Below are 27,269 nucleotides of genomic sequence, written 5' to 3'. Positions count from 1 at the left end.
TTCAAAACAGGATGTGCTAATGTGCTCCCTTCTATTCTACGCACATTGCAGCATCACAGTATGTTCGGCACTGGAATATTTTGCAGATAATGAGTTACCAATTAATTACTTGTTGTGTGCTCTGATTTTAATCAGAAACTCCACACAGGATTGTTTTCATTGTTCTGAAGCCAAGCCTCACAGGAGTTAGTTCTAACCAGGACTTTAAAGAGGCCTGGCCAGCAAATATTGACTCTATCGCAAACTCGATTGGTGTTTGAAAAAAAAAACTTGAGCTCTTCGTGTACAGCAGAAGTTAGCTGCTGCCTCTGGTTGCTGCATTTGACAGCTGAAACAATAAATGAAATCCCAGGCCTTTACTCTCAGGTGTTGGATTTCCAATGTACTTTGCAAAGCCCCCAGTTTTCAATTCGACCGGCGGAAATCCAATCTGTCAACCACGAGGGTCTCAAGTTTCCAACAAAATCAGAGAAGCTTTGTCCCTTCTTCTAGGTATAACCAGCACATTCATGGAGTCAGAAATGAGGTTTAAATTATGAGCTAGGCTTAGATGCTTGTAATCATCAATGGTATGCCATTACTACATTCGTGGTCAAATGATGACAGGAAAGCAGGTCAAGGTAATAAATTTATTATCCAAATTAGCCCTTGGTAGAGGGGGCAGAGATTTTTAATTAACTCCAAATACATCCAAACCCAGTCATGAATGAATTTGCCATTTTTCTGGTCCATCAAAACAAGTGGACGAAATGTCCAAACCCTTCACATTCCAAAGATGTCATGGTGTATCTGAGAAAACAAGGCCAGGGAAACAACTTGAACACAACCAGAGAGTTGATACCTGTGTGTTACACTGAAGCTTAAGTCAGCACTGCCCCTAGAAAATACCGTATCTGGTCCAGTCATCCTGCATTTGTCTCAGTGAAGGATAGCATTGCAAGAGAAAAAGAATTCTAAAAGTGATGTCAATTTCTGGTCATAAAGTAATTCTGTGATAACCTTAAATGTACAAGTTAGATATTAATCCTGATGATCATTAATTTGAAGATAATCAAAGTGAAACTAGTATGAGTTTTCAATATATTAAGATAATCCTTATCTCACCATTTGATCAAAACAATATGATTGGATTCCCTACAGTGTGGAAACAGGCCCTTCGGCCCAACCAGTCCACACCGAACCTCGGAAGAGTAACCCACGCAGACCCATTCCCCTCTGACTAATGCACCTAACCTGCACATCTTTGGGCTGTGGGAGGAAACCAGAGCACCCGGAGGAAACCCACGCAGACACGGGGAGAGTGTGCAAACTCCGCACAGTCAGTCACCCAAGGTTGGAATCAAACCTGGGTCCCTGGCGCTGTGAGGCACCGGGCCGCCCTAAATGTTTTGGTTACATAGTCAGAGACAGACCAACACAAACAGCTTGAGTGTCTAAATTCGCACAGAAGATGCTTTGACAGATATTCATGTTCTACTCCATCCTTTACTAATAACACCCTGGACTGTGTTTGTGTGCAGTAAACAACGTCTCCCATCCCAAAATGACACTGTGCTTTCTTGGCTTTGTGATGGTGTAAGAAGGCCACCACTGTCAGCCGGGAGCTTAACTCTGTCATATGTCGGCATTGTGCTGAAAAACGATTGCAAGAGACAGGCTTGTGTGCAAACAATCTCACATCATAGCAAGGGGCCAATTTTTTTTATATATAAAAGCAATCATCTTCCTGATGAAAGAATAATATTTTATTAGAAAAAGGCTTTGGCTCAAAATTTAAAAAATTATACTGCACACAAATTTTATTAGCTAATATCGGATCATACTGAGAAAGTGAAGTTCTTTGACCCACTGTGTTTTGAACATCTCCCTGATTCTTTGAACACAATAACTTCTTCACCCAAACAGTGCCAAGAAAGTGGGAGCTGCTGCCATGAAGTGGTTGAGGCAAATCATCCAGATGTGTTTCAGGGGATTATAGACAAGTATGGGTGGGGCGGGGGGGGGAAGGAGTAAAATGGTGACAATGTTTGGAAGCCCCTTTGGAACAGCTTGCTGGGTAGATTGTGTTGGAAGGCTTGTTGCTGTGCCATATATACTATGTAATATGACAATGTTCCACTAACAGCTTAAATTGTGGGCGGCACGGTGGCACAGTGGTTAGCACTGCTGCCTCACAGCGCCTGAGACCCGGGTTCAATTCCCGCCTCAGGCGACTGACTGTGTGGAGTTTGCACGTTCTCCCCGTGTCTGCGTGGGTTTCCTCCGGGTGCTCCGGTTTCCTCCCACAGTCCAAAGATGTGCAGGGTCAGGTGAATTGGCCATGCTAAATTGCCCGTAGTGTTAGGCAAGGGGTAAATGTATGGGTGGGTTTCGCTTCGGCGGGTCGGTGTGGACTTGTTGGGCCGAAGGGCCTGTTTCCACACTGTAATGTAATCTAATCTAATCTAATCTAAATTGTGCAAATGTTTTTAGCCTGCTTTTGAAGGTTCAGATGAAAGACGTAGCTGCTTCCTCAGAGCAGAACAAGCCTCGTAACTTCCACTGTTCTCTGGCAACATTCCACCAGACTTCCAGCTTGAATCTGCTTAGCACTTGCCATGCCTGCATCACAACCCAGCAACTGTCTGGAGGTGATGGGTGTGTTTAACAATTAACAATAAAGGAACAGCCATGGAATATGACAATTTGCCTTGATCCAAGATGGCCACCGAGAGTCAGGTGACCTCTTGTGACTTCTATACAGGCAATCAACTCAGAGCCAAACACGCTTCCAGAAAGTTTCTAAAATGTAAATGAGTATGTACAGGGTACCCTGCTTTGGATAGATAAAGCAAGATGAAAACCACAATTGGAATTTACACCTTTTGTCACTTGTGAGACAAAACTTTAAAACCTTTGAGCTGAATTTTATGATTTTTCTGGTTAAGGGCAAGTCACATCCATTTTGGTGGAGCAATTTGCGTCAAGAGACCAAGTGAATTTTCTCATTGAATCTCACCAAACTCCCAGCAGTGGTTGCTGCTCCCTCCCCGATGGTGTCACATCAGATTTCCACCCAGGTTTATCACATGACATTCCCAGAAAAGCTCTCCACTCAACTGATATCCTGGAAATTACCGGTGTCACCGGTGCAGGTGCCATTTTTAAAAGCCCCCCTTCCCCATGTTGTGCGTCCAGCATGCATTGCCAATTCAGAACTGCCCTGCACTAGTTCCTGTCGCTTGCAGCCAGGGTGAATCTGGTGCCCGGCTTTGTCTGGTCTGCGCCAACCTGATCCAAGGTTGTCACCCAGGTTAATGCAATCTCAGCTGTCTGGAGGAATGCCCAGCACTATTGAGGGAAGGTCAATGTCATTCTCTACTCTTCCAGTGTAAGTGTCTCCAATATTCCTCTATCTCTGCTTCTGTACCCAGCTCCCGCCAGCTCAGGCTCCACCACCCTCTTGCAACATCATCCCCTCTCATTGTGTCCCATCCCAACCCCAACATCACAAACCCTCCATGCTCTCTGTGCTGCCTACTCACTCGCTCAGGACACCTCCCCACCTGAACCTACAGTAATAGCTGTGCCAACGACTTTCATGTTCCCTAATACCCGCCTCTCTCTTATTCCAGGAGGATCAGAACACACATCAAGACCAAAAGATGGTGTGCTGCCAGCCATTTGGCTCCTCAATTGTATGGAGAGAGGATCCTGACTCTGATTACCCCAAGCCGGGCCTGATATCGAGGCTGACATGGTCTCACTCTGCCAGGATGCCCTCAGTGGAGGCTGTCCCCCTTGGCTGGACCGAGGTCTGTTGGCAACTATGACAAGTTCATGGACTTTGCGTCCATGCTAAACAGTGAGGCAAGACATCTGCAATACAAGTCTGGTGTCTCTGGCTGACTCTCAAAGTGCAAAAAGGCAAGGCAAGGCTTGGCAAGACAGGGATGCTGTGAGCATCCAGATAGGGTCAAAGTGTCTGAGCACTACAGCAACAAGAAAAGAGCCTGGAGCTGCAGTCCCTGAGCTAGGCTGTGATCCTATGCACATAGTATCCTTGCTACTGCATTACAATGGTAGGTTCTCGCACAGCCTGAGGTGCAGTGATGAACTGCAGAAGCATACCATAGGTGGATTGGAGATATGTCATGAGAGATGTTGGAGGCTGGCACATGTTGGATGCCAATGTCTGTGGAACTTTGCTCTTTTTTTCCCCAATTTAGACTTACTGAGAGCCTGTTTCACATTTACTTCTGTAATGTAGAGGTAGTAGGGGAATGGGTCTGGGTGGGTTACTCTTCAGAAGGTCAGTATGGATTTGTTGGGCCAAATGGCCTGTTTCCACACTGTAGCATTTCTATGATAAGTCAGAATCCTCCAAAGATGTCATACAGATCTTGCTGTGGAGAAGTTAAGAAAATTTATCTCATCACCCCTCTCTCCCTCGCCCCCACTCCTAAGGTAACCTGGTCTGCAGTTTTAATTGTTGCTGAACTAAGCTCTCTCGCTTCTTGACTGGGCCACACAAGCAAAATGCCTCAGCAGTGCAAGCAAAATAAAAAGGGGGTGGAAAGTAGGACTGAGTTCTCCACACCACATCTGTCTTTTACCAAATGACAGAACTTGTAATGATTCAACAAATGTTCTCAAGTAGAAAAATCAATGTGTCAGGAGGAACTGAGAACTCTGCAAAGACAGGTAATAAGTTTAAACATACTTTCAAATATAATGAAATACATCGTTCAATTTACATGAGAGTCTGGAATAGACAACTTTAGACCTGTCAACATTCAGCGTGCCAGGAACAAAATACTTGTGATGGTTGTGAACTGGAATGCTCCTTCATCTTTTCAAAAGTATTTCTCTAACCTTTTAGTCTCAGCAGGAGAAGAGAAAAAAATCACTTCTCTTCAAACAGCTGTCTATTTGGTGAAAAGCTATTCCAGTGAGGCCTCTTTGATTAGGCCTGGCAGCCTCTGAAGTGAAGGCCTTCCCCTGACAAGTATTGGAATACAGCCGATAAATTTAATTTGTGGACATAATTACATGCAATTTTCAAGAGCTTGAAAATAACGTTGTAAGAACTTTAAAGGAATGGCAGAAAGAGAGCTTAGTTTGACAATGCTTCCACTATTTTGCAGATACCGTGATGTTATTTTGAACACAGGAGAGTGCTCAATATCCTCTACCTCTTCACCCAAGGTGCCTGACCTCAGTCAGTGGATGTCAAAGGTCAGGGGCCATAAGGGCAAACTCAATGCTGCCCTCACATGATGTTTGCAGATATCCATTGGCCAGGACAATGGACACAAGACCTCATCTTGAATTTTATTCTGTGAGCAATTCTTGAACACTGCTGCTGTGTAGTGAGTCTTCATTTCACACTTGGCACTATGTTCACCAACATGGTGGGCAGTATATTCTTATCTCACGTCGTGAAGTCACTGCCCCTCTCCCCCCTCTTGGTAAAGGCATAACACGAGTCATCCACAACCTTCGCCAGGAAAGTATTGGGCCCCTTGTTTGCATTTGCACAACCTGCCTGGTGGGACACTGGCACCTGGTATGGAGAGAGCTCTCGAGGTGATGGCGGAGGTTGCAAGTTTGGTGCCTGGAGTCCCTTCAATGTCCAGTAGGAGCTCAAAGAGCAGCAAAATTAATGGACAAATATGATATTGGGCCTTCTGAGTGGTCAGTGCCTGCAGTCATGGTTCTGCTGAGGCTGCACAAACAATGCAGTTCTCCAGTTGACATAAAGTTACTAATATGCCCCGAGACAATACAACCTTTGGACAGTAACTACACTATAACCATAACTACCTGCCTTGCTGTAGGCCTGAATCACTGTGATTAAAACCACGGCACTCTGGAGTATGGGTTGGTGCTGGAAACTGATCTTCAAACTTTGCCTCAGCCGCAACCTTAGCTCCCAACTCCCTCCCTTTCGATCTCTCTGGGCAGGGAGAGAAAGATTTAAAATCCCTGCTTCACCTAGTGCGCTCACACCATACATAAATATCACCTCAGCACCATTGTCTCTGCAAAAATGAGTCAGTACCTCCCAGGGAAACAAAGGACAGAGTCTGGTGAATGGCAAGATTTACTGAAAAAGCATTCCATACAAATGAATGGCGATGCTCCTGAGCTGCGTGACATTATTTCTGAAGCATCTAAATGAGAGACAGAGAGCCGCTCCTTCATTACTCAATAATAAATATGTCTGTTTTATGGTCAGGGCTTAGCATGTCAATACACTGATGGCAATGACTGCAAATGGAAACAGATTGGAGCTGCCAGTGAATACAGTGAATAATATCAGGGATTTCTCACTGGTGACAGTGACTTACTGCTGTTCATTCATGGGTGTAAAAGACTCGTAATTCAAGATTACTACAACCATGACTGAATTATGATAGTGTTTCACACAAGTAACAAAGCATCTGGAGCTCAGTCACTGGAGAGGTATTTGGTCGCATCAATGGGAGAACAGAATTCAGCCATTTTAACTGGCCTTTTTAATTCATTCCAGAAAGCAAACCAATTGGTTCTGTTGTTGCTTTCCTTTTCAAAGTTGTAGGCTATCATTCACTCTTTAGAGCCACTGCAATTCTTTTCATTTTCTCCATCACTCATAAGCACATACACACCCCAAAGAACTTGTACTATCAAGGACGCTATATTTTTCAAAAAAAAGGGACATATTAAAAACTGGTCGTACCTTGCACAGGCAGGTAATTAGAAGGTGCTGACAAATGCTGGGATACTATTCCACAATGTGATGGAAAATATTCCAAAAATACCAAAAGAACCACAAAGTGGCAGTCTCAACAGACTTCTGGTTGACATGGTTACCCATGGCCTAGTAACAGGCTGCTGTCACTGCCAACATAATTGAGGAATGATGTATTAGGTGGGCACAAAATGTCCGGAGGTCAGCAAATTACGCTCTCTGATTAATATCAAGACCATTCGCATTTGTGATTTAAAATCTGTAGACTTGTCTATACCTGATTTATCCAGTTTGCACTGTGCCTCTATTAACAGGTCTAGTTGAAAGAGACTGCCTCCTTCAAGACATCTTTTACCCTCTGTCTGCCAGCCACTTAACATGGGACAGCCTTGTTCTTTCAAACTGAAATTCAAACACCAAAATGGTCTCTGAGTTACCGTCATAGATCAGAATACCAGCTTTTCTAATTGATAAAGTTTTCCCCTCCACCGTCTTGTCAAAGTGTTGCAATCTTCAACTTTAACCTTCGCATCCATACAGCTGGGAAGAACCCACACGGATCACTGCAGGGAGGGACTCTCTAAATATCCAATTCATGATTTGAGCCTGAGTGCTTTTTTAACCAATGGCCTGAGTGGGAAGTTATTGTACTGCTGCATAATGAAGTGAATTTGCCTGCAATCTGAAGCACAGCAATTGGTGATAGTCTAAGTTCAACATTACAATTCAATAAGCCTTTGGATCTCGCATCCTTGCATTCAACTTCGAGACCAAATGAACCATTTTATACTGGCAACACAATTGTATAAAAAGAGAATTGCAAAGAAAATTAATTGCAATTTACACACAATGAAAGATATGAGGCATAGGACAGGGTTCAAATAACTATGAACCACAAGTGATTCATTGCTGTGGTTTAATGTTGTTTGTACATTGATGCGAGTATTATGGGTTCAGGTCAAATGACTCAAAATGAGCTCATAAACAACATGTTTAAGTTTTGAGAAAGTTAAAAGAAAAGGGAGAAGTTAATTTCTTGGCCATTAATAGTGAGGGCAAGTTAATGATTGGGATACTTTATTTTGTGGAAATGCAAAACCAGGAAGTGGACAATTCTGGGTGGGAAAGGGGTAACTTGTGAAACAATATTCTGAATCCAGAGACATTTGAAAGGCATTCAGAGACATACTGGATTGGTTGTTTTGTAGTGGGTCCACTGACTCACATGCTAACAGATGTTACACCCTTTATATATGGAAATCAATAACCTAAAGCCTGTTTCAGGTTCCCTGTGCTGAATTTGTTCTGTGTGAAGCAGGGCAAGTGCTGAGCCTGTTTCTGAAATGATTGAAAATGCCAGCATAGATTCTCAGGGGATTAATTATGGAACATCTCATATACACTAAGCAGCACTTCAATCTCCTTTGGCCATGTTATGTGCTATGCTGACTGTCTCAGGAAACATTTGGACCTGGGAAGAGATTTTTGCAATTCCAAACTGTCAAAGCACATATGCTCATTATGTACAATTTGCAACCACATGCAAACTGAATCTGAGAGGAAAATCTGGAACAAGACCATTGAACAAATTTACTTCGAGTGGCTTCAAGTGTAGCTGTAAGGATGGAAGCTGGAATCTAGTTATTCTAAAAGAACTTCAATGTTTGAATGATCCAAATTAGGTCTATCTTTCCACCTCAGGTTTAATTCCTAATGAAATAAATGGAGTTTTCTGATAGACCTGAAGCTGTCTTGTATACACTGGTTAGAGAGTCGAATGGTTTAAAATTTCCATTATAACGCTGGACAAATACCTCCACCAGAAATTCCTGGTTAGTATCTAGGGAGACCCTAGAAGGATGTGAGAGAGATAGAGAGAGAAAGATAGATAGAGAGAGAAAGAGATAGTGTGTGTGTGTGTGAGAGAGACAAAACCTGTGTAACTCTCCTTCAGCTGAAGAGAAAAAAACCTACTGAAGAGGGAGAGGTCATAATGAGGCCTTGACAATTTGAATTCTCAGGCTTCATCTGTTCAGCAGTACACAGCTGACCACTTGATACTGCAGTATATCGTGGGCAACTGGATCACAGTAAAGTGTAATGTGTCATAAGGCCACTACTCACGGCCATTGGGGTGGTTCTCAGCCCTTACAATTTCAGAATCACAGGATCCACACAGTGTGGAAGCTGGCCCTTCAGCCCATCGAGTCTGCACTGACTCTCTGAAGAGCATTTCACCCGGACCCACGTCCCTATCTTATCCCTGTAACCTTGCTAACCCAGCTAATCAACACATCCCTGGACAGTATGGGCAATTTAGCATGGCCTTGAATATGTCACGTTTCTGGTGCATTTCATATTCGGGAGGTGGAAACTGTGGAGCGGGGAAGCCTCGCATTCCTCTCATCCCCCAGGAAAGCCAAAAATAAATTTACAATTTTACCTCTTTGGGCTTCTTCTAGCTCCAAATGCTTTTCGCGGAATTGTTACAGCGCAGAAGGAGTTAGAAGTGAGATTTATAGAGTGAGAAATAAACAGAGGAAGGTCCAGGAAGGGGAAAATTTAGAGTGCATTAAAAATCATTTCGGAAGGAGAGAAATAATGTTGGGAAAATTTGGATTAGGCGAGACAAGAAAAAAGAGACAGTGAGCAAAAATTAAGAACCCAGATTCTCTGTTAACATTCCAGATTTCCAGAAACTTATAGGGAATGGATTCTCTTCACTCAATTTGAATAAAGAGTTCTAATGAAATGTGTGTGAGACTCCAGCAAGATCTAGTCCATTATTTAGTTCCTATCCTTGTTATTTGTCTATGAATTTGTATGATTATAATTTGCTGGCATCAGCGTTGATAGCATTCGTTTTAATTAGAAGACAGAAATTGCTAAACTTCAGTCCTGACATGGAGTCTAAATAGATGGCAGCTTTGGTTGCAGAATTGGCCCCATGATAACATAGCTCCATCTCCAGTATGTCAACTTGCCATTGAGACTTCATATGAAGAGTGCTGGATTATGAAAGAGCCCTGTTTCAGAACTGGAACAACATGTTCTGTGTCTCTCTCACACAACACTGACCTTCAGTTGACATTGCAGTGACTCCATGTACGTACAAAGTATTGAAGTAACAACACGGTCCAGCAGAAATGCAGAAAACAAGATGCAAGTTTATTTTTTCTCATTTTAACTCCATCTTGCATCTTCCAGTCCTAATTCCTGTATCCACAGCATCAAGAGTTTGTAACTTCAGTAAACCAGGACATTTATGGGTCCCCAAGCAGGTAACGTCTACCTCCCCTTTCGTCATGTCTGAAAACCAGTTTCACCTCTGACTGATTCTCTCCATCTGTGACACTTAACATGCAGTTGGCAATGATTTTCAACAGGCCTTCTGCTGCCTTTGCCTCTCTACCCTGCCACACAATTTCCACACAGAGTGTCATTCTTTCTGTCTCATCTTGTGATTCCTCAGTCTTCTCTCAGTTTCTCCTTTACATGTGGATCACATGCACACCTCCACTTCACTGACTGACCATTCACTTTCTTAGCAAATCCAGGTATTCATCTAGATGTCAGATGGCACATCAATGGGTGAGTCAACACCTTGGCTGTCACAGAACTAGAAAATGCTGATTATTTTCTTTCTCAAGTAGATTGTTTTCAAGTGCCTCATAAAATTGTACAACTGTAGGAGAAAAAGAACAACTTTGCTGTAGTTAACACAACCCACACAGGTCTGGTTATGACACAACAACTAAAGGAAACTGGTCATAACATACACAATTCCACTCCTTCATGTAATGCAGACAAAAAGAACTCCTATATAAATAACTACAATGCAATAAGAGAATTACCCTTCGCATAAAATCACTAATCTTCTGTTCCACTCCTGTAGTAGAGGATTATTGCTGAAAATGTGTTGCTGGAAAAGCACAGCAGGTTAGGCAGCATCCAAGGAGCAGGAGAATCGACGTTTCGGGCATAAGCCCTTCTTCAGGAATCCTGAAGAAGGGCTCATGCCCAAAACGTCGATTCTCCTGCTCCTTGGATGCTGCCTAACCTGCTACGCTTTTCCAGCAACACATTTTCAGCTCTGATCTCCAGCATCTGCAGTCCTCACTTTCTCCGAGTAAAGGATTATTCCCTTGTACATTATAGTTCTCACAAGAATAATATTCTGAATTGTTGTTTCTTTTGATTTGTTTTAAGATTCATTATAACAAAGCAATTCGATACATTTAGAAATGAAGCTCTCTGCAGTGAAATTTGTTAAAAATAAAAGCTTTCATGGCACTTTGTCAGTGAGTTGATCTCATTGTTGGAAAGTAACTGTGAAATACTATCGATTCTATACCCCATTAATCTGTACTGTACTAAATCTTAGCAAGTAGCTCCAAAGGCAATTTTGAACCAACATCATATCCATTAAAGCAAACTAAAAGCTCCAATAAATTCCAACAAAGATCTTCAGAGGATTTTATCCAGATTGCTGTGAACACTGAACCGAGTCACACTAAGTCTTATACAAAGTCTGTTAAAGAAAGACAATGGTGGTTTCCAGTATAGAAGTTTCTGTACAAACACTAATTCAGTGAATTAATAATTACACAACAATCTTAAACCTTTATCTCATTCTCGGGGATCACAATGACCGTTGGATTGTCAGCTGCTTCTCCAGTTTCTTACATAACTTAACAGAAGAATATTCAAAATAGGAGCAGGAGTAGATTATACAGCCAACTGACGCTGCTTCACCATTATCATTGCAACTGATCTTGGCTTTAACTTCACTTTCCTAACCACTCCCCATACCCCTCGATTCCTGAGAAGCCAAAACTCTGTCCATTTCAGCCTTCAATACCTTTTGGAGGTAGAGAATTCCAAAGATACAGCTTAAGTGAAGAACTATCTCCTCAAAACAGCACTAAATGACTCAATATTCTGAAACGATGTCCCCTTGGTTTGGATTCCGCAGGCAGGAGAGAAAAGAACTCTATTAACCCTGGAAAACCCCTTACTAATCTTCAATGTTTTAAGGAGGTCACCTTTTATTCTTCTCAACTCCAGAGAATATAACAGATTTATCCAGCCTGTTATCATAGGACACCCTCACATATCATCTCTGGGACTAATCTAGTGACTCCTCACTGTACGCTCTCCAATGGAAATGTATGCTTCTCTAATAACAATGATTAAAACTATACACAGGGATGATCGCACCAAAGTCCCAAAAATTGTAAAAAAATCTCTATTCTTTTACTTCAATCCCTTTGAGGTAAAGGCAAAATGTCACTTGTTTTTCTAAATACTTGCTATTGTTGTGTCACCATGGTCTTACCAGACCATAGAGGCTGCTCTCTTATGAGAGAGAAGCGACTGGTATCAATTTAACCTGAGGGCCACCAGACCTCAGGCAAGAGCCAAGAGGTTGAGAAGAAGGGTCCTCCAAGGGTCCTCAAACCAATGGCGGGAATTGAATCTATGCCGTTAGCATCACACCACTCTGTAAACCAACAATCCAGCCAACTGAGCTCAACCAATTCCCATTTCTTGCTATACCTACATGCTAACTAATTGTATGTTGGTCTGAGTACACCCAAATCTCTTTGATCTTCAATATTTACAAGTTTCTTCGCTTTTAAAAATACTCTGCTTTTCAATTCTTGTTCTTCTTTCTATTATATTATTCCAAAGTGAATAGCCTTACCTTTTCCCACATTATACTCTACCTCTACCTGTTGCCTATTTCATGTAATCTGCCTCTATCTCTTTGCAGTCTCTTCATGTCCTCCTCAATACTTACATTCCCTCTATTGTCATGAGCCTTGGATGCCATTACTCCTGGTTAGTTTATCTAATATATTCATGGAGACCTTAAATAGCTGAGGTCCCAGCACTAAGTCTTGTGGCTCTCCACTACTCAAGGACTGACAACTTGAACTTCAGAATCATAGATTCCCCACAATGTGGAAGCAGCCAATTGGCCCATTGAGTCCACACCAACCCACCGAAGAGCATCCCAACCAGACCCACCCACCTACCCTATTGCTGTAACCCTGCATTTCCCTTGGCTATCCACATAGCCTGCACATCCCTGGACACTGTGGGCAATCTAGCCATTCACCTAACCAGCACATCTTGGACTCTGGGAGGAATCCGGAGTACTCGGAGGAAACCCACGCACGCACGGGAAGAATGTGCACATTCCACATAGACAGTCACCCGAGGGTGCGAAGATTCATGAAATATGGGCATTGCTGGCTGGTCAGCATTATTTCCCATCCCTGTAGCCCTTGACAAGGCAGTGATGAGCTGCCACCTTCTCAAGGACAATTAGGGACAGGTAATAAATGCTGGCTACATAACAAGATCTTTGCCCCAGAAGTGAATAAAAAAATTTGCTCCTTAAGTAAATGCTCCATTTATTCATACTCTCTGTTTCCTATTTATCAACCAATCCCCTATCCATACTAATATATCATCCTTAACTCCATGAGTTCTTATCCTTTTGAGGTACAGCTTACCAAATGTCTTTGGGAAATCCAAGTTGGTAACATCCACTAGTTTCCCTTTATTTGTTCTACTCTTTAGATCCTGAAAAAGCTCAATACATTTGTCAAACAGGATTCTACTTTTGTAAAACCATGTTGATTTGTTCTAACCATACAGCGCTTCTTTAATTACAACTTCCTTCATAAATTATTCCAGGATTTTCCAAACGACTGATGTCAGGTTTGGTGGTTTTGGTTCCCTGGTTTCTCTCTTTGTCCTTCCTTGAAAAGTTGTGTTATATTTGCTCACTTCCAATCTGCAGGAATATTTGCAAATCTCTGGAAATTGTGGAAACTCATAGCCACCTCATTCACTATTGCTGCAGCCAACTTTTTTTGATCTCTAGGATATGGGCGAGCAGGTCCTAGGCATTTGATATATTTTAATCCCTTGATCTGCCTCAATGCTTCTCCTCTACTGATAAAACCACCTTAATTCCATCTCTAATTATTTCCTAGATTACCCTTGATTTCTTGTATATCATTTGTGTCTTTGATTGTGAAGACAAACACAAAGTAGTTGTTCAAGACTCTGCCTTTTCCACATTCCCCACGATCATTTATCTCATCTCTGCTTCTATGGGATCTACATTTACTTTAGCTACTCTCTTCCTTTTATATACCTGTAAAAGCTCTTATAATCTGTTTTCTTAATGGCTGGTTTGCTCTGATATTTCATTTTCCCTTCTGTTTTAACATTTAGGTGATCCATTACTGGATTTGTGAAACACTGTGGAGTTTATGAAGCCTGGAGAAGGGGAGGACAGATGAGTGGTAGTTGAGTTTGGAATGATGATGACATGAAGGTAAAATTGAAGGTAAACAATTGCCGAAGAGATCGTAAGCAGTGTCTGCATGATGCAGAATAAATCTAAAGCTCAGCTCAGGACACCTAGTTCTGCTAATGTAGCAAAACATTCCAGCGTGGACCATGGGGTTGTGAGAATGGACAGGAGTTTGGAGAAGACTTGATAGAATACATTTGCAAAGACTCTTTTGGACCCAGGGAGAGATTTAGCAAGGTACATGGCATTAGGATGCTGATTTCTGTGGTGACTGAAGATTCTACCACTATCAGTGCTGCAAATCAAAACTGTTTTGTATCACTACTGAAGTAATTTAAAGTAGAGAAGAGCTGATATTTAATACAAGATAGTCGTCCCACAAAAATGAACACTCCTAAATCATGGCAAAGTGGCTCAGAGCTAAGAAATACACACAGGTGAAGAAGGTTTTTGGCATGTTAGCTTTCATTGGTCAGAGCATTGAGTATAAGAGATGGAATGTCTTATTGCAAGATGTTGGTGAAACTACATTTGGAGTACAGTGTGCAGTTCTGGTTGTCTGAGTTTAGAGTGGATATTATTAAACTAGGAAGTGTGCAGCAAAGATTTATTAGGATACAACCTGGACTGGAAGGTTTATGTTATAAGAAGAGGTTGGATCGGCTGGTACTTTTCTCCCTGGAGTGTAGGAGACTGAAGGCTGACCTTATAGAGGTATCTAAAGTCATGATAGGCATAGATAAGGGAAATAGCAAACAGCTTTCCCCCATCATAGGGGAGTCTAAAATGAGATGGCATAGGTTTAAGGGGAGAGATAAAGACTGCCAGAAGTAGTTTTGGAAACAAGTACAGTTTCATCATTTAAGAAATATTTAGACAGGTACATGGATGGGATAGGTCTGGAGGGATATGGACCAAATGGGACTAGTTTAAACTGGGTGGCATGGACATGTTGGGCCAAAGGGCCTGTTTTCATGCTGTAGACCTCCACTGCTCTCGATTCTTAATAAAACAGCAAATACAAAACTACCAGCAATTATAAAGCACTTCTCTTCACCCATATTCAACCATCCCCTCCTTCCTGCACCAGATATGTAGTCAGGAATTGGGTGAATGACATAGTCCTCTCTCTCGTTAATTTTTATTAAGATTTAACAACTAACTAAAAATTGCTGTTTAAAACAGGCAAGTACAGGTTAAGATATTTTCTAGTCAACCTGTTATTACACATACCTGGAGAAGGTGAGATTTGAACCCAGGTTTCCTATCTCAGAGGTAGGGACAGTACCAGATGAGTCCTTTCTTCTAGGTTGAAACATAAAATCTTTTTGAGAGCAGCTGTAACAAGAGGTTCACTAGCTTAGGCAGGTTTCCCTACTTCAGAAGAGCTGACCCATTGGGCTGACAAGACAAAGGGGAGTTGTGGAGAGGTGTTTTTCTGACTGGAGATGCGTGACCCGTGATGTTCGCAAGGATCAGTGCTGGGACCTCTGTCATTTTTGTAATTTATATAAATGATGCGGATGAAAATGTGGGTGGTCTGATTAGAAAGTTTGCAGTCGCCACAAAAATTAGTGGGGATGTGGATAGTGAGGAAGGTTGTCGAAGAATGTAGCAGGATACAGATTACTGCAAGGATCTGTTTTGGGGCCACTTCTGTTTGTCATTTTTAAAAATGACCCGGATGAGGACATAGAAGGATCTATTAGTAAATTTGCAGATGACACTAAGGTTGGTGGAGTTGTGGATAGTGCCAAAGGATGTTGCAAGTTACAAAAGGACATAGATAAGCTGCAGAGCTGGGCTGAGAGGTGGCAAATGGAATTTAATGCGGAAAGGTGTGATTCACTTTGGAAGGAGTAACAGGAATGCAGAGTACTGGGCTAATGGTAAGACTTTTGGCAGTGTAGATGAGCTGAAAGATCTTGGTGTCCATGTACATAGATCCCTGAAAGTTGCTACCCAGGTTGTTAGAGTTGTTAAGAAGGCATATGGTGTGTTAGCTTTTATTGGGAGAGGGATTGAGTTTCAGAGCCATGAGGTCATGCTGCAGCTGTACAAAACTCTAGTGTGGCCACACTTGGGAGTACTGCGTGCAGTTCTAGTCACCACATTATAGGAAGGTTGTGAAAGCTTTGGAAAGGGTTCTGAGGAGATTTACTAGGATGTTGCCTTGTATGAAGGGAGGGTTTTTGAGAAAGGTTGAGGGATTTGAGGCTGCTTTCGTTAGAGAGGAGAAAGTTGAGAGGTGACTTAATTGAGACATATAAAATAATCATAGGGTTAAATAGGGTGCACAGTGAGAGCTTTTTCCTTGATGGTGATGGCTAGCACGAGGGGACATTGAGGCATGATAGATACGGGACAGATGTCAGAGGTAGTTTCTTTACTCAGAGAGTCGTAGGGGCATGGAATGCCTTCAATGCAACAGTAGTAGACTCTCCAACTTTAAGGGCATTTAAATGATCACTGGATAGACATATGGATGAAAATGGAATAGTGTAGGATAGATGGGCTTCAGATTGGTTCCACAGGTCAGTGCAACATCGAGGGTCGAACAGCCTGTGCTGTACTGCACTGTAATGTTCTATGTCCTGTAGGTCAGTTAAAAAGCTGGGCCACGAAATGGTAAAGGGAGGTTAATCTGGGCAAATCTGAGATGATGCATTTTGGGAAGTCAAATGCAAGAGAGAAGTATACAGTAAACGACAGAACCCTTAGGAGCATTAATATACAGAAGAATGTTGGGGTGCAAATCCATAACTCCCTGAAAGTAGCAACACAGGTGGATAAGGTGGTAAAGAAGGCATATGACATGCTTGTCTTTATCATTCGGAACACTGAGTACAAAAGTTAGCAAGTCATGTTGCAGGTGTATGAGACTTCAGTTAGGCCACATTTGGAGGTTTGTGTGCAGTTCACGTCACCATGCTACAGGAAGGATACACAGCCTCTGGAATGGGTGAAAAAGAGGTTTAACAGGATGTTGCCTGGATTGAAGTGTATGAACCATCAGGAGAAGTTTGACAAATTGGACTGTTTTTGTTGGAGAGTTGGCGGCTGAGGGCCGATCTGATAGAAGTTTATAAATTGTGAGAGGCATGGGTAGGGTGGATAGTTGGGAGTCTTTGTCCCAGAGTGGCAAATACAAGGGTGCATAGGTTTAAGCTGAGAGGGGGGGAAAGGAGATGTGTGAAGGAAGTTTGTTTACACAGAGGATGGTTGGTGCCTGGGTAGGTGGTAGAAAAATAGTGATGTTTTAAGACACATGTACAGGCAGAGAAAGGAAGGATACGGATCATGTGCAGGTAGCTGGGATTAGTTTAGAATGGCATTATGGCCAGCACGGTGGGCTGAAGGGCCTGTTCCTGTGCTATATGTTCTACGAATCTTCACATATTTTGGCTAAATGTCACCTCTGTCAAGTCAATTTGACAACTTTTATGGAACATTTCCATTTGTGGGGCTCAGCAAACTTTCTCTCCTGATTCTTGCAAACTCATCTCTCTAACAACTTACCCATACCCCTAATGCACTGGGGGTTAACCTGATTCTGCCACTCTCTGGAACCTGATGTAGTCAGCATGACAGAGGTCTCCTGGGATCCCTGGCACCGGGGCCATACTTAAAAGTACACTGTGCCCCCAAGGAAGACAAACCCAGTCAGGAGCTGCTCCAGACATGGCAAATAAGGGAAAATTAGCAGCCTGCTTTGTGGGCAGTGATCCGGAGAGTCCCGTGGGTTAGTGTACGCTAATGTAGGAAGAACGTTAATGACTTTTTCTGCTCCGTGAAGGTAAGTCCCCCATCTTCTCTTGGTGACCTTACACTTACCCCATCTCTGCCACTGCACCCAACTCTCACTCTGCGTTGTGCGCTCTCACTCTCACTTTTGCCTGCAACATCTTCCCTCACTCACTGCTACCCACCTCAATGCCCGCCTCACCTACGGAATCACTCGTTCAGGACCCCTCCCCATTTACCCCAAATGAAGCACATGTGCCGCCCACTTTCATCTCCCATAATACCTGCATCTCCTTCATTCCAGGAGGAAAAAAGCCCATAATGGGACAGAAAGAGATGAGATGGGTTGTGGACTGTCTTGATGCTCAGCCATTTTTTCCCAAAATATAGCATTGAACTCCCAAAGCATACTGTAAGTGGATCAGAGATGTGTCATGAGGGTTCATAGTCACTGGCACACATCAAACGCCAATGTCTATGCATGTGGGGGTGAAGTGTGTGTGTGTCTCTGGTCGATGCCCATGCTTACACGCCTTAAGAATTTGGTACCCTGTGTCGAATGTGGAGCTACTTTGGAGCAAGCTGTCAGCTGAGGTCTCCTGCGCTCTCTCTGACTTCCATATTGAGAATTTTCTTGGTTCACAGCTGATAGTAGGGTAGGAAGATGATATTAATGATGCAAAATGCACAGACTATAAGGTCATCAACATGCAATAATTCCCCTTATCAGGCAATTTGCCTCTACCTAACGACACCCAGAACATGGGGAATACATGCATGAAGTTGCTCCTGACATCTAGATCAACCTTGTTGGATCTCTCATGTTATTCTGCCACAAATCTCAGTGAAGCCCACGTCACTCAGGATTCCACCCAGACAGTATTTCTTAAATGGTGAGAGGCTGGAAAATGTTGAACTTTAAAGGGCTTTGATATCCTTGTTCATGGTTCACTGGAGGTTAACATGTCTGTACAGCAAGCAATTAAGGAAGCATATAGTATGTCTGTCTTTATCACAAAATGTTTTGGATACAGAAGCAACAATGTTTTTACTGTGGAGGAAGACAAGACATACTTGGAAACTTGGGTAAGTTAGTGGTGATACCTTGGGAAATGTCCAGATCACAGTAGAGGTGGTGTTGGACGTAATAGAATATATGAAAGTGGATAAATCTCCTGGTCCTGACCAGATATACCCAAGAACACTGCGAGAGGCGAGAGAAGAACTGATATTTTTGCATCATCGATACCCATGCGTGAAGTCCCAGAAGACTGGAGGGTAGCGAACGCTGTGTCATTATTCAAGAAGGGCTGCAAAGAAAAACCTGGGAACTATAGACTAGTAAGCTGAACATCTGTGGTGGGTAAGTTACTTGAGAAGATTCTGAAGAATAAAATATGCATGCATTTGGAAAGACAGACTTTGATTAGGAGTAGTCAGCATGGCTTTGTGAGTGGGAGATCATGCCTCACAAATTCGTTAAAGTTCTTTGATGAAGTGACCAGGAAGGTTGATGAGTGCAGGATGGTAGATATAGTCTGTATGGATTTCAGTAAGGCCTTTGGTAAGGTTCCATATGGTAGGCTGCTCTGGAAGGTTAGATTGCATGGAATCATGGCAAATTGGATACAGAAATTACTTCATGGTAGAAAACAGAGGGTAATATTGGAAGGATGCTTGTCAGACTGGAGGCCTGTGACTATTGGAGTGTCTCAGGGGTCAGTGTTGGGCCTATTACTGTTTGTTATCTATATTAATGATTTGGATGAGAATGTACAAGACTTGATTAGTAAGTTTGCAGATGACACTAAAATAGCAGTATCATGGACAGTGAGGAAGGTTATAAGAAATGCAGCAGGATCTTGATCAGCTGGGGAAGTGGGCTGAGAAATGGCAAATGGAGTTTAATGTAGATAAATATGAGGTCTTGCATTTTGGAAAGTCAAATCAAGATAGGAGTTTCACGGTGAATGGTAGGGCCTTAAGGAATGTAATGGAACAGAGGGAAATTGGAGTTTCCGTGCACAGTTCTCTGAACTTTCGGCACAGTGGCCTTTATCAGTCAGAACACAGAGTATAGAAGTTGGGAAGTTATGTTGCAGTTGTACAGGACGACGGTGAGGCTGCACTTGGAGTATTGTGTTCAGTTTTGGTTATTAAATTGGAAAGAGTGCAGACAAAACTTAGATGATGTTGCCTGGACCCAAAGGTCTGAAACTATAGGGAGAGGTCAGACATGCTCATACATTTTTCTTTACAGCGTAGGAGACTGAGTGGGGATTTATAGAAGTGTATAAGATCACAAGAGGCATAGATAGGGTGAATGCACTCAGTCTTTTTCCCAAGGTTGGGGAATCGAAGACTAGAGGGCATCAGTTTAAGGTTAGAGGGGAAAGAATAAAAGGGAACCTGAGGGCAACGTTTTTACCCAGAAAGTGGTACACGAATGGAATGAGCTGCCAGCGGAAGTGGTTGAGGCATGTACATTAACAACATTTTAAGGCATTTGGACAAATCCATGGATTGAAAAGGTTTGGAAGGATATGGGCCAAGTGCAGGATAATGGGGTTAGAATGGATGGATATTTTGGTCGGCATGGACCAGTTGGGCTGAAGGGTCTGTCTCCGTGCTATAGGACTCTATGTCTTACAGCAATTCTTTGGAGGCTCAATTTGGCCACCCTTGGGTGTATTGTATGCAATTTTTAGCCTTTTACCTAAGGAAGAGATCCTTGTCATTGAGAGAGTACAATGAAGGTTCACCAAAGTGAATCCTGTTTTGGAGGCATTATTGTATGAGGAAAGCTCAAATAGACTGTGTCTATATTTTTTGGAGTTTAGAAGAATGAGAGGTGCAAACATACAAAATTCTCATAGGTCTCAACAAGGTTGATGCAGGAAGAATAATTCCATTAGCGTAGGGGCATCTAGAACCAGTGAACACAGTCTCAGAACAAAAGGTTAGGCTTTTAAGACTAAAGGGAGGAGAAAGAGGGTGGTGAGTCTTTTCGGAATCACCTCTCCTGATGGCTGTGAAGGCTGTCACTGAGTATGTTCAAGACTTATTTCTACTAAGTAAAAACATCAAAGGATACAGGGATAGTGCAGGGAAATGGTCTTGAATTGATCAGCCGTGACCCTACTGCATGGTGGAAGGCTTGGAGCACTGAATGGGCTACTTCAGCTCCTATTTCTTATTTTCTTGCATTCTGTCCTTCCTTCCACACAATTCTCAATAATCATCCAATCATTTAATTCAGAGCGCTAGAACATTCCTGATTTTAATCAATCCATAGTTTGCAGTTGTACCTTCATTTGACAACTCTCTTCCTAAACCTCGCTGCCTATTTTTCCCCCTTTAAGACATAGCTTATGTATAGCTTTTTTACCTTTTGGCCATCTTCTGCACCACAATGTCTCATTTTCCATCATACTGCTTCTGTGAAGGTGCCTTAGACATTATTTTATCTATACAAGTAAAGGTTGTTGTTGGACAACTTGAGACTCAATCAAAAATCATCTTCCAACTTGGGTTTTTCCTAATGCTGATTATTAGTTTTAATAAATAATGATGAAGGGGAAGAAAGAAGCTTCCAAAGACAAACGTGTACACTGTGATCTTAGTAATTACATTTTTATGTGTGGGTTTCACATAAGAATCCCACATAGGCTGATTATTATCATGCAATCCTGTCCTTTCCAAAAGGGTGAGGAAATATTGCACTGTCAGACTATATTTGTCAGGTTAAATTATGAATCAAATTTATTTGCAAGGATTAAGATTAGACAAAAATGAAACAATACCAAACTACATTAGACTTAAGAATTAATTTTGGATTTTAAAAGAAGCTTATTAGAATCAGAGTTCCATTTCACAATATCTAAATGTTGTTCTTTAATGTTCTTTTGTATAACTGTGAACCTCCAATTTGCAAATTTCCATCTTAGCACAATGACTCAGTCATGTGGCTAAAGTGAGCCATATTAAAATGTGTATGTACCTTTCACAGCACTTACATGTTACAGATATTAAGTTATTAATCAACTTCCTCCTAGGATATGATCCTTATGAATTAGCCATTTACAAGTAAAAAAAAATGTTCTCTTTCACTGTGGCCATTTGCACACAGACAGATATCACAATGAGGGGAAGTCATGATTGTACCAATATATCTTTGGCATTCCTCAGGGAAGTTGACTCAGCTATCCATCACACTGACTAACATCCCATTAGCAGCAGTTTGCAAATTCTGTACATTGACAGTCTGTCCCTTTATACAGAAGCCTTACACATTTATAGGGAAAGTAGCTATAACCTTTGGCTGACGGATAGAACATGCATGGACTAACATATAGCTGACTTCCAGGAGCAAGAATCTGGTTTATGAGGCTAGTGTTCTCTTTGTTGTGAAGAAAACGTAAGGAGCCTACAAAGAGATAGAGATAGGTTAATTGAGTCAGCAAAGTACAATGTGAGCAAGTGTGAAATTGTCCTTTTTGGTAAAAAGAGTAGAAAAGCATGTAACTAAACAGTAAGAAGTTGCAAAGCTCTGAGATGCAAGGAAAACCTGGGTGTTGCAGTGCATAAATCACATAAGGTTAGTGTGCAGACGCAACAAGTAATCAGGATAGCTAATTGTATTTATGTTTTATTGTGAGGAGAACTGAACGTGAGAGTAGTTAAATTATGCTTCAGTTATACAGGGCATTCGTGAGACCACATCTGGTGTACAGTGTACAGTACTGGCTATTATACTCACAAATGGATGTTAACATTTTGAAAGCAGTTCAGAGAATGTTCACTAGACTAATAATTCGAATGAGCGGATTAACTTATGGCAAAAGTCTAGATAGGCTAAGCCTGTATCCCCTGTAGCTCAGAAAAGTCGAGGTGACTTAATTGAAACATAGAAGATCCTGAGGGGGCTTGGCCAGGTGGACAGATGTTTTCTCTTGTGGGAGAATCTAGAACTGGAGGTCATTGTTTAAAAATAAGGAGGCATCCATTTGAGGCAGAGAAAACTCTTTTTGACACAGAGGATGTGTGTCTTTGTAATTCCTTTCCTCAAAAGGCAATGGATGCAGAATCTTTAAATATTTTTATGGCAGAGCTGAATAGATTCTTGATTACTGAAGGAATGAAAGGTTATCAAGGGGATGCAGGAATGCAGAGTTGATGTTAAAGTCAGATCAGCCACGATCTTACTGCACTGCAGGGCAGGCTCAAAGGACTGAGGAGCCCACTCTTCTTCCTTGTTTGTATGCTCTCAGCATCTTGATGTCTGACAGTGAAACACAGATGGCTCGGAGCTGTCACAGAACGGCGTCTGAACAACTTCCTGCTTCGCTGCTCTGTCACGTTCTGGGTCTCTCATGGAGGACAACACACAAATATGGCAGCTCACCCCCACGTCAGTCGGCACTCAACCAGCACGGGAGAGTTCAGAGGCTCAGACGCATTCCCAGGAAATGGAAGATGGTCGTGTATCCGAGGATTTTTGGGATGGTTGAGCTGGCCAGAGGCTGACGACCAGCAGGATTCCAGGAGCTCCGAGTCCAGGAAGCTGGATGTGAAGGCCCGAACCATCGATTCTCAACCCTGGGAGGCACCGGCTGGCACAAGGAAATGGCACCAATGCCACCGGGCTGGTGGGCACTGCCATGATCGTCAGTGGTTACAGTGGCTTGGCAACAGGCACCAACACCAATAAGCCACAATGACACTGGCTCCCCAGTTCACATGGGGCACTGTGGTAGAACCAGCTTCTCAAGAGGCAACATGGATCCTCCCATTGGCAGAAGGTGAAGATACCCCATTCCCAATGGATTCCATTTGCTGCAGGCTCTCAGTTTATCCAGATGGGAGGATGCTGATGTTTGTCCTACATTAAATGAGCTGTCCACAGCCAGAACTGCTTGCTTACATAGCCCTTAGAGCCCAGGTTCAAGGTGACCCCTTCTGAGTGAAGCAGATAGTTGCATCTGCACTTCAAACTATCGCAGCTTAGCTGAATGCTACATACACAAAGATGTGAACCAGTGCAATCTGCATCTCATAATGTGGCACTTTAATGCTAGTGAACCATCAACTCAATATTCTTCCAAAAGGAAAAGACTGTCCCTTCATAACTTAGTAAGTAAATGCACCACAGAGAACAGGATTGACATGTTTTATTTCATACTCAAAGCTGAGGTAGCTATTTCAATCAAAGCAAAAACTGGGCACTACGTCGATTCTCCTGCTCCTCAGATGCTGCCTGACCTGCTGTGCTTTTCCAGGGCCACGCTTTTCGACCCTGACTCTCCAGCATCTGCAGTCCTCACTTACTCCTCCTCCTTTACCTCAATTGACCTCAATTCCTGCGCAACCGGGAACAGGGAGAGAAATTAGCCGGGGATCTTATTTTCAATTATTACACCGCTGACACCCCGGCTGGAAAGTGTACATTTGTGAGAAATACATCAGGTGAGAAGGGATTTGCAAGGCCCTATGTGGTCAAACATCCGACCTGAATCACACGTAGAGAATGCATTTAGGAATTGAGCATAATTGGGAGGGAAAAAAAAGACTTTACATCAATGGTTCTCACCACCAAGGGCATATCTGGCTAGGTGTTTGACTTAGTGGCAGAGGTAAATTAGAGTCATAGAATCCCTACAGTGTGAAAGGAGACCATACTAACCCTCCAAAAGTCATCCTTTCCAGACCCAATCCCTACTCTCTCCCTGTAACTCTTCATTTACCCATGGCTAACCCACCTAGTCTGCACATCCCTGGACACCATGGGCAATTTAGCACAACCAATCCACCCTAACCTGTGCATCTTTGGACTGTGGGAGGAAACCGGAGCAACCGGAGGAAATTCACGCAGACAGGGAAAGGCTGCAAACTCCACACAGGCTGTCGCCTGATGAGATTAGATTGGATTAGATTCCCTACAGAATGGAAACAGGCCTTTCGGCCCAACAAGTCCACATTGACCCTCTGAACAGTAACCCACCCAGACCCATTTCCTTCTGACTAACCCACCTAACACAATTTAGCATGGAGGTTAAGATCAGAGTGGTGCTGGAAAAGCACAGCAGGTCAGGCAGCATCTGAGGAGCAGGAAAATCGATATTTCAGGCAAAAGCCCTTCATCAGGAATAGAGGCAAGAAGTCTCCAGGGTGGAGAGATAAATGGGAGAGGTGAGGCTGGGGAGAAGGTAGCAAAGGGTACAATAGGTGACTGGGGGTGGGGATGGAGGTGACAGGTCAGAGAGGAGGGTGGGGGAAGGTAGCAAAGAGTACAATAGGTGACTGGGGGTGGGGATGGAGGTGACAGGTCAGAGAGGAGGGTGGGGGAAGGTAGCAAAGAGGTGACTGGGGGTGGGGATGGAGGTGATAGGTTAGAGAGGAGGGTGGAGCGGATAGGTGGGAAGAGAGATTGGCAGGTAGTCTCATTTATCCCCCATTTATCTGTCCACCCTGGAGGCTTCCTGCCTCTATTCCTGGTGAAGGGCTTTTGCCTGAAATGTCGATTTTCCTGCTCCTTGGATGCTGCCTGACCTGCTGTGCTTTTCCAGCACCACTCTAATCTAAACTCTGGTTTTCCAGCATCTGCAGTCCTCACTTTTGCCACAATTTAGCATGGCCAATTCACCTGGCCTGCACATCTTTGGATTGTGGGAGGAAACCCACACAGACACAGGAGAATGTGCAAACAGACAGTCACCCAAAATGGGACTCGAACCCAGGTCCCTGGAGCTGTGAGGCAGCAGTGCCAACCACTGAGCCACCGTGCCACCCATTGCTTCGGATAGTCAGTAACTGCATAATCAATGGTCCAAGGCAAACTGGATGGATTTTGGTCACTTTGACCCAGTCCCTAGACTGCCCCTAAGCAAATGAGAGTATTGCCAGAGCAGTGCGTGCAGGCAGAGGGGTGGGCGTGGGGAAATTATCAGCCTTTAATTTAATTTTGAGCATTGCTGGTGCCGACACGCCTTCCCCCTCCCCTTCGTGCATAATGCCTCAGGCTTGCCTCAGTTGGATTTAAGATAATTTCTTAGCAGATCGAGAGAAAATGGCATTGTTGCCAGCGTGGACACAGCAGAGTGAATACAAGCAAGCAAAGCTACAATATGTAGAGAAGACCAAGCCTGCTCAATTGGCACAGGTTGCTTTTATTGTGGCCCTTTTTTTTTCGCTGAATGTGCACAATTGAACTCCCAGCTTCAGGCTTTCATTATTTGCTCCTATTTCCCCCACAGACAGCCGAATAATCCCTTATAATCCGTTGTAAAGAACATTATTGGAACCATGATCGAGAGAAATTACTGCTTTCATGGGAAAATGCAAATTGAGGAGGCGCCGGCAGATGAAAGCTTTACACTCTAATATCGAAGGCGAATGCAAGACTTACACATTGCTAAAAAGGTAGCTGGTGTTAAAACATGCAGCTAACATCAAAACTCGGGAGAGACAATGCACACAAAAGCTGTGGAGAGAGTCATTTCGAGAACAATGCACGATAAATCTGTGGTCCCACACCGACCTTTGCAAAGCCCTATATTCACACTGATGCAAAAACCGTTTGGTTTTTTTTCGTTTCACAAGCTTTCCCTGCTCAGTCTCTGAACATCAGGCATTTCACGGCAGAATAGCGTGCATTTTTGCAGCAAGGTTAGCATGAAGCAATTCAGTCCTGCACCAAATAACATGTGAGGATGCTGCAGACACGACGGGCATTGGGTGGGGGAGGTACAGAATGCTCTTTTAAGCAAGCACTTACACAGTTAAAAGTGGCTTCAGCGAAGTTTCCTCAGCTCGCTGGGCAAGGCGGGCAGTGGACATCTCTCTGCCTTCCTCCGCACACAGCATCCCATGGCCATGGCGGGATGCAATGGAGAATGGTGCTACCTCACCACACTGTTGCCTTTCTACTCCAGCAACAGCTTGCAATTCAGTCACACCGGTGATGTTGAAAAGCTATTCACGCTGGAGGGAGGCGGGGGGGCAATGAGGAGGGGATGAATGTGAAGGAAGCGCCAGGGGTTAAAATAAAAGACGATGTGCATGTCAACAGTTTCCAAGACTACCCCCCTTTTTCAGCTGACGGGATGGTTCAATCCACTTCTCTCTCTCTCTCTCTGTGCACCTCACAGCCAAATAGCAGAGCACGTTCCCGTTCAGTGGCGGCAGTAATCACCAGGCTCCTGTATGCCAGGGGAGTGCCTCTTAGCACAAACCGAGTCTGCCTTCTTACCCCAGGTTATAGCTTCAGGAGGAAACCTCCCTTCCCTCTCTCTCTGTCTCTCGTACACACACACAGCTCATTCATTCAGCAGCAGGCATGCCATTCATTGTGAGGCGAAGCTGATATATTGGAAACGTTGGGTCAAAATGAGACTTCAAGGAAAGCAGGAGCTATTTTTAAACAAAAATCAAAATCACCAGAGCCAGTCCACGCATACACATAGCTCCAGGACAGAG

The 27,269-nt window shown here is 43.2% G+C and overlaps 1 protein-coding gene across 4 annotated transcripts in view; it reads right to left on the bottom strand.

The window, feature by feature from the left end:
• The window catches only part of LOC122555487 (actin remodeling regulator NHS-like), a 416,299-nt gene that overhangs the window by 135,679 nt on the left and 253,351 nt on the right, over positions 1-27,269 (bottom strand). Inside the window, exon 1 of one of the 4 annotated variants that reach the window (XM_087992985.1) lies at positions 26,569-26,847. The exons of the other annotated variants lie outside the window; for them this stretch is intronic. The gene's annotated coding sequence lies outside the window, so the exon portion shown is untranslated. Of the gene's footprint in view, positions 1-26,568; positions 26,848-27,269 lie in introns of those variants that run through there. 4 annotated transcript variants of the gene reach the window in all.

The sequence above is a fragment of the Chiloscyllium plagiosum genome, unplaced genomic scaffold (assembly GCF_037043375.1).
Source record: "Chiloscyllium plagiosum isolate Xiang-an unplaced genomic scaffold, Cpla_swu_hap1 HiC_scaffold_12, whole genome shotgun sequence".
Taxonomy (NCBI): domain Eukaryota; kingdom Metazoa; phylum Chordata; class Chondrichthyes; order Orectolobiformes; family Hemiscylliidae; genus Chiloscyllium; species Chiloscyllium plagiosum.
Note: the sequence above shows the minus strand (reverse complement) of the source record. Positions and strands in the feature narration are given on the sequence as shown.